The sequence below is a fragment of the Salmo salar genome, chromosome ssa07 (genome assembly GCF_905237065.1).
Source record: "Salmo salar chromosome ssa07, Ssal_v3.1, whole genome shotgun sequence".
In the NCBI taxonomy this organism is placed as follows: Eukaryota; Metazoa; Chordata; class Actinopteri; order Salmoniformes; family Salmonidae; genus Salmo; species Salmo salar.
The window spans coordinates 35,813,504-35,822,668 of NC_059448.1; positions in this window are offsets into that span (position 1 = coordinate 35,813,504).

The window sequence follows — 9,165 nt, forward strand, 5'->3', positions numbered from 1 at the left end:
TTATTTAGCGTCAGGTTGTGTTTTTGTATTAGGATGTGCTGGCGATCTACTGCTGTTATATTTTATGCATGCTGTGCACCTGTTCTGGGCACGTTGCATTTTTTCCACGCCGTTTGTGTTGGCGTCGATCGTGTTGTGTTTTGGTTAAATAAACACCAAGTTCCTTACCTCTGCTCTCTGCGCCTGACTCCTACCACCACTCCTAGCAACGACTGACAAGTAGCAGTCCTGGGAGTGCATTCTGACGAAGAACACCAAAGGTAATCAAACTTTTCTAATAGTAAATCGGAGTTTGGTGAAGGCTAAACTTGCTGGGTGTCTAAATAGCTAGCCCTGTGATGCCGGGCTATGTACTCAGAATATTGCAAAATGTGATTTCACCGAAAAGCTATTATAAAATCGGACACCTCGATTGCACAAAGGAGTTCTGTATCTATAATTCTTAAAATAATTGTTATGTTTTTTGTGAACGTTTATTTCGAGTAATTTAGTAAATTCACCGGAAGTGTTCGGTGGGAATGCTAGTTCTGAACGTCACATGCTAATGTAAAAAGCTGGTTTTTAATATAAATATGAACTTGATTGAACAAAACATGCATGTATTGTATAACATAATGTCCTAGGCGTGTCATCTGATGAAGATCATCAAAGGTTAGTGCTGCATTTAGCTGTGGTTTTGTTTTTTGTGACATTATATGCTAGCTTGAAAAATGGGTGTCTGATTATTTCTGGTTGGGTACTCTGCTGACATAATCTAATGTTTTGCTTTCGCTGTAAAGCCTTTTTGAAATCGGACAGTGTGGTTAGATAAAGGAGAGTCTTGTCTTTAAAATGCTGTAAAATAGTCATATGTTTGAAAAATTTATGTTTTTGTATTTTTGAGGAATTTATAATTCGCGCCACGCCTATCATTGGATATTGGAGCAGGTGTTCCGCTAGCGGAACGTCTAGATGTAAGAGGATAATGACTTGGAGAAGTTCTGCAAAGAGGAGTGGGACAAAATCCCTCCTGAGATGTGTGCAAACCTGGTGGCCAACTACAAGAAACGTCTGACTTCTGTGGTTGCCAACAAGGGTTTTGCCACCAAGTACTAAGTAATGTTTTGCAGAGGGGTCAAATACTTATTTCCCTCATTAAAATGCAAATCATTTTGTAACATTTTTGACATTTTCTGGATTTTTCGTTGTTATTCTGTCTCTCACTGTTCAAATAAACCTACCATTAAAATTATAGACTGATCATTTCTTTGTAAGTGGGCAAACGTACAAAATCAGCAGGGGATCAAATACTTTTTTCCCCCGCTGTATATTGCTTGTTAATTTATTCTCAGTGTGACTTCTCTTGTTATTCCTTTAACAGGGAAGGACATTTTCCACACACAAAAGCACAGTCCGAAAAACAGGCCCCAGACTCAGCCCTGTTTGTGGCAGGCAACCCTATCCTCTCTTGACATTGTTTACAGGATGTTATTACAAATATACTACATGAAACCAATACATGTTTCCCTGTTATCTCTAAGGGTCTTCCATAATGCTGGATGCGCCGCAAAGCCCATTCCGCTGACAAATATGCTTTACTGGGGCAAGGGACGAATGAGACGCCACAGCATTTAATGGGCTTATTACATAAAAACGACTGCAGGGGAGATAAAAATTGTCTCTGGCTCCTCTCTTCTCCCCTGGCATCCGATGGAGAGATATTTTGCCTCGACCACATTTGTTCATCCACCCAGTCTCGCTCACTGTTTTGATATGGCCAATACATTATGGTGCTATCTGGACCTGCATGGCAATGAAGCAAGGTAATTTTCAGATTTTCCAACCTGCAGAGTACATTCACTTTCCTTTCTCTCTCCCGTTTTCAGGCTTCACTGTGTCTTCATCGAAGGCGGTTGCGGGTCGCGTTCCGTCGGGACCCACTGTCTCATTCTCCTTATTAAGAACCTGTCCTGAGACACAACAATAAACACACACACAGCCAGCTTCTGTCCTCAGCTCACACCTAAACTGGATGGAGGTTGGAGACAACTCTTTGTGAGTGTGATTACACTTGCATTTTTACCAAGACGATGCGTTTCCATTCCCATCCACCTTGAGACCGCTCTGCTCTATCAGATCCCAGGATAGTACCTGTCTACATTGATCCCTGGTCTCGGGCCTTTAAGAACCACAGCTGGGATCAGGTAATGCATTCTAATGGGCAAGAGAAACAGCCACTCGGGGTAAGGAGCCAATGCAGCGATGCGGAAGGAATCATAAGGCCATGTGACGCAGAACTGGGTAAGCAAACCATTTGGGGCCTTAAAAGGTTAGTATTTTGTCTAAGATAACTAAATATATCCCACATTGATGAGGGAAGGGAAAGTGGATACATAGTCAGTTGCACAACTGAATGCATTCAAACAAAATGAGTCTTCCACATTTAACTCAAATCCCTCTGAATCAGAGAGGTGCGGCTGCCTTAATCAACATCATCAGCACCCAGGGAGTACTTGTTGGGGGTTAACAGCCTTGCTCTGTGCGAGGATTTGAACCAGCAACCTTTCAGTTACAGGTCCAACACTCTTAACCACTAGGCCAACTGCCACCGCCTCTGAGTGGGAGAGATGGAGAAAGAGTGTTTTGTATTTCCTGAGGTGGTGGCTGTGAGCAGAGGAGAGAGAACCGGGATCAGAAGAGTGAACCCAAACTGTTGCTGGCTGCCACAGGGCTCTATCTGTCTATTGATTGTAGCAGTCCTCCCGTTTCCATGTCTCAGCAATGAACTCCTGTGAGACTGCCACAGATCAATGAGTCTATAACACTCTCACATCAAACACCCTGATACCTGGCCCCCATCACAGCAGGCCATGAGAGGACTGACCACACACACGAGACACACACACGCACGAACAAAAACGCATCCACACACCCAGACGGACAACCAAAGAAAATACACACGCGAAACCACTGTGCCAGACTAGGCAGCCCGCTATGAGAGCCCTGTATACCCAATTACCCCAACCCCTAGCTCTCAGTACCTGCTGGGCCTACACCGGCCCTCAGTGTAACCCTTCATAGCCTCTCAGTGGGACATTAATAAAAGCTTCACAGGCCTGGCTGGGGAGAATGTTACCTACTGGGAGGTCACAGACAGGAGTGAACACTGGAGAGAGTGTGGTGAGTAATTGACTGTATTGGTAAAGAACCTGTCTCTGTCTACAATTGGAGCCATGCTTCATTGCAGTCGAATGATTTGTCATCCACAATAATCAGCTGTCAGATGTAATTCCCAAAACACTGGCATTTGCTGCTGTCATTTACTTCCTATTTAATTAGAAACAGAAGATGATGCATGACATGGCAAGGTGAGCAGAGACCTTTCTGCCTGTAGCAATTTACCCTCAGGCGTAGTAAAAGGCTACTGCAGGTACCAGGGTTTAGGTAAATGTTTTATTGAAAGCATTCAATTCAGGAATTAAACTGAAGACAGTTAGTCAGTTGATTAGGACTGTGTGTATACTGAAACAACATAGCTTTTTCTCTGTCCAATTCAGAGCAGCCTAGCTAGACTTGTTTTGTAGCGAAACACTCCAAGTTATTGCATTCCTAATGGTGCTTAAAGTAATTACACTTTGTAATGTTCCTCCTTTTTCCCCTTTGCTGAGCCCCATCAGATCAGCCCAATCCAATGGGAACAATGCATACATCCCAAATGGCACGCTATTCCCTACCTAGTGCACTACTTTTGACCATAAGGCTCTGGTCAAAAGTTAAATAGGGTGCCATTTGAGACACACTCAATGTCTTCCATTCCCCTCTAAATGACGCTATTAACCATATTGCATTTGCTGGACTCTCAGGCAACTGAACTCAAATGAGGCTCGGTTCACTGAGAGTTTAATTGACTGGATACAAGGTTTATCTAAAAGATTGCATGGTTGGATAGAAAACAACTACAGCATAACAAGTGGTTAGAAAGGATTTATGTTATTAGGCAGTAGATATAAGATCTGTTGTGCATTATTATACATTCATCACCACAACCTCAGGGCTACCTTGGAGGAAATAGAGACATTTACAGCCCCAGACCATTGTTCCTCCTCCACCAAACTTTACAGTTGGCACTATGTATTCGGGCAGTTAGCGTTGTCCTGGCATATGCCAAATCCAGATTCGTCCATCAGACTGCCAGATGGTGAAGCGTGAGAACGCTCCAGAGTCCATTGGCGGCGTGCTTATGGTGATCTTAGGCTTGTGTGTGGCTGCTTGGCCATGCAAACCCATTTTATGAAGCTCTCGATGAACAGTTGTGCTGATGTTGCTTCTAGAGGCAGTTTGAAACTTGGTAGTGAGTGTTGCAACCGAGGACAAGACGATTTTTATGTGCTACGCCCTTCAGCACTAGGCACTCCCGTTCTGTGAGCTTGTGTGGCTTACCACTTTGCGGCTGAGCCATTGTTGCTCCTAGATGTTTCCACTTCACAATAACAGCACTTACAGTTGACCGGGGCAGCTCCAGCAAGGCAGAAAAATTGACAAACTGACTTGTAGGAAGGGTGGCATACTATGACGGTGCCACATTGAAAGTCACTGAGCTCTTCAGTAAGGCCACTCTACTGCCAATGTGTGTCTATGGAGATTGCATGGCTGTGTGCTTGATTGAAATACCTGAATCCAGTCATTTGAAGGGGTGTCCACATCCTTTTGTATATATAGTGTATTTCTTCCCCTGCCTCCATTTCTGTCTCTCCATTGGTCTCATAGAGCTTGGGGATGTTTGATTAGAAGTTTACAATACATTAGTTTCTTCCCCCCTCCTGTGTCATTTTATTTCACATGACTCTCTTCGTGTTTGTCATTGCTGGGGATCATGGGCCATTGCGTCAGTGGAAAGGACCCTGCAGGGAGCACAGCATGACAATGACAAACAAATATTGTCATTATCTGATGGGGTTAAACTGACGTTACCTCCAGGAGGGAGCCATTTTTATCTGTGTCGGGGAGGAAAACACACACACAGACATGGGTGCACACACTCACATTGTCTGTGGGAAGGGAAGAAGCTGCTGTTGTGAGAGAGCAGCCACATCCTATTCCTTTTCACGGCACAATAAATCGTCCCAAACTGTTTCTCAGAGAGAGAGAGAGAGAGAGAGAGAGAGAGAGAGAGAGTCTGCCGTCCCCATTTGTTAAACTGTCTGTGAAGAGGAGACAGGAGGAGAGAAGAGGATAGATGGTCCTACAGTGACCCCTCTGGTTGTCCTAAGTCACTTTTTTTTCTCTCTTCTCTCACTACACTCCTCTCACTCGCTCTCTGTCTTACGTGTATCTCCCCCTTCTACTCTCTACCCTCTCTCCATCCCGTTCTTTTCTCTTACTCTTTCTTACCCTGCCTCTTTCCCTCTCATTCTACATCTACATCTCACTCCCTCCATCTCTCTCTCTCTACAGTCTTTCCCCCTTTATCATGCACCTAGAGCCGTGCCTTTGAACCCATTAAAATGAACAAAGAGAACATCCAGATCCACAAATACTGTGCGGCTGTTGGAATGTGAACACACAGCACGGAATGATAACACTAGCTAGGTTTCCATCCAATTGGCGACAGACTTTCATGCGAATATTCTAAAAATCTGCACATTTTCCTGCCAGTGTTGTGTTTTCACCAAACAGACTTGTTGCAGATGAAAATCAGTGCATGACGATGTAGTGCACACAAATGTACTTTTTTCGGTTAAGATTTCATGAACCGATAAAGAAATCTAAAGTTCAATGTGTTTCCATCGCATTTTCAACTAGTTTGGTCACAAAAACTGTTGCGTTAAATAGCAAAATTTACATTTTAGTCATTTAGCAGACGCTCTTATCCAGAGCAACTTACAGTAGTGAATGCATACATTTCTTCTTTTTTTTTGTACTGGCCCCCCGTGGGAATCGAACCCACAACCCTGGCGTTGCACACAACATGCTGGCGTTGTAAACACCATGCTCTGCCAACTGAGCCACAGGGAAGACAAATGTACCTATAAAGTGCAGGTAGGCTGCGCACTTAGGCAAGTCTACATAATCATATTATTATGGATAAGAATATTTCAATTTGTCAAACATAGTGCTGAACAAGTAACTGACATTTCGGGTTTTTTTAACATTTTTTTATCAACTAATTGACCAATGTCAGTTCAATTATTTAAATTCTATTTCTTTAGGGTTTTTTTCTATGAGCTAGATGTGGAGTTTCTGTAGAGATAAATCAGATGAAGCCTGAACTGTGTGATGTAGTTGCAACAGGCCAATATTCAATATAGTTTAGCGTAAAACACGTGGTAATTAACTACAATGACCATAATCCATTGAACACCCGCTTAAACTTGTCCATCTGTGCTGACCAGACACAGAGACTGAGAGAAGAGCGAACACACATTGATTATCTGAATCAAATAAGGACTGAGTTTGGAAATCCCTGATCTAAGTTACTGATAGTTGGTATTCAGCAGTCATAAAGTATGCCATATTTACTTTGAAGAACTACTAAAACCTACCGAAATCCTAAACCGTGACCATTTTTTTCTAATAAAACCGAACCAACCTCAAAAAGCACTAATCGCTCAGCACTAGTCAAACAGCAGTCAAAAATCGATCATCATGTCACCAGAAAAAGATCCTCGATATTTATTGGAAAATATAGAGGGAAAGGAGCATCAAGAGCACACTGCACTTTCGAAGTTCATCATAAGTTGTTTCGTCTGTAGCATAAACTGCATAAGTTCCTGAGTCGTAGTGGGAGGAACACACACCATATCATTGCGTGACTCCAAGTTTACTTCAATATGATGGTTAATATTAGCCATTTCTCGCATAATTCATTTTACCACACAAAAAGATCCCACCATGTCGAACTAACAAATGATCTGTTGGCATTTCTACCGTTTCTACCGAAACTTCCTGTTTCCATCACAGCCGTTATGTTTATTTTTTATTTTTTTTATACGGTATGACTTTACTCGCATAAAAACTGAATGGATACGTGGTTAGTGACACACGCATGGGCACCCAGTGTTGGAATGATAACACTTCTGTCAGGTCACTGCGTACCATATGGGACAGTAAACCGGTAGGTTTGTTGGAACAGCATATTATTTCTACACCTGCTGGGGTGCTAATATTTGACCTTACACCTGCATGCATGTCTGTAATGATTTTGTCTACAGGGAATCATAGTGCCTTTCTCTGTTGGATTCCCTTTGTAAAATAGTAAAGCTCAACACCAATCTCTCTCTCTCTCTCTCTCTCTCTCTCTCTCTCTCAGACGGTGTTCAGATGTCAACACCTTCTGCAGCCTGGTTGATGGATGAGAGCCGGGTGGCATATACACCAGCATACAGCACTGACCTACTTATTTCATAGACCATTGACCACACTCATGTATTCCCTAAGTGTGTGTGTGGGGGGGGGGGTTGAGATGGACTAGAGGTGTACTGGTCCGGAGAGGCTGCTGAGGACAGGTAATGGCATCATTGATCATCACAGTGGTCCCCAAAGGATGGTCTGTCTGACCGTCGTCAAGGCCCAGTCAATCAATCAAATGTATTAATAAAGCCCTTTTTACATCAGCAGATGTCACAAAGTGCTATACAAACCCAAACAGCAGCAAGAAACGACACCTCCACTTCGCTGATCCTCAACACTGGGGCCCCACAAAGATACACAATTGAGAGCATCCTGTCAGGCTATATCACCGCCTGGTACGGGGACTGCACTGCCCGCAACCGCAGGGGCTCTCCAGAGGGTGGTGCGGTCTACCTTACGCATCATCGGGGGCATGCCCTCCAGAATACCTACAGCACCCGATGTCACAGGAAGGCCAAAAAGATCATCAAGGACAACAACCACCCGAACCACTGCCTGTTCACCCCGCTATTATCCAGAAGCGAGGTCAGTACAGGTGCATCAAAGCTGGGACCGAGTGACTGAAAAACTGCTTCTATGTCAAGGCCATCAGACTGTTAAATAGCCATCACTAGCACATTAGAGGCTGCTGCCCTATACATAGAATTGAAATCACAATCAAGCCTGTCCACGACCATTCTCTTGCCATCTTAAACTCCAACCATCTGCATTTGGGTCTCGCCTAGTGTCATGATAAACATGTGTATGTGACAAATAACATTTGATTTGATTTAAATGCAGATGACTCTGTGTGCCACCTCCTCTTCACTGCAGATACCCTTATACCTTGGGTGCATTCATGTGGTTGAAATGTTAAAGACCACTGCAGATAGAAATAGGTTGTGCAGAACAGACATAATTCTTTAACCTGCTCTTATTTCAGTTACAGCCAGCAAGATGCTTCCCCCTCTAACTCATCCACCTATGAAATGCATCCATTCTCCACCATCTAACCCCAGCCCATTGATATGGAAAGAGGTCTAAACTTGTATCTGTGCCATTATGGCGTCTGTGATAGCATGGGCAGTGCCATTGAGGCTTTCTCCATTTAAAGTAGTCAATTTTCTTCTTCTGTGTTTGAAAAAAAGTGTAAAGCTAATATTGGTGATTCACTGCCATCTGCAGTGCTGGAGTTCTGTACCAAATCATTATTCATTCATTTATTGTGACCACTAGATGGCGGTGATATATCTTAAAGCCATTTACAAACCATAGCATCCAATTTGAAGAAGACAATGCTCTGCTCATTGGCTGATTGCTCCCAACCCATAGGAATCCGCACCCAGTTGACTACTTTAAAATGGTGGAAGCCCTCAATGGCAAGGTCCATTCAAAAAACGGGTTATATCCACATTGAGTCCAAAAACTCTCTCTTTGCCCCAGCCCAACCTCAAGTCCTCCTTTCATTTAGGCCCTAACTTAAACAGAATCATTGAAATAAACAAAGCAATAAACATACAGCAGGTCCAGCCTTCCATTAAGATTCTCTTAAATATATGATTGAACCTATTTTTGGCCCACAGAAGCAGAGCAATCATTCACCTCACTTCTCCAACATGGCATGCTAAAGAAACATTTCCTTCCAAGGAGAGGAGTGTCGTGTGTGTGTGTGTGTGTGTGTGTGTGTGTGTGTGTGTGTGTGTGTGTGTGTGTGTGTGTGTGTGTGTGTGTGTGTGTGTGTGTGTGTGGCGCATGTTGCGTGTGTGCGTCTGTGTTCAGGGCAGTGTCTGCGGTGAA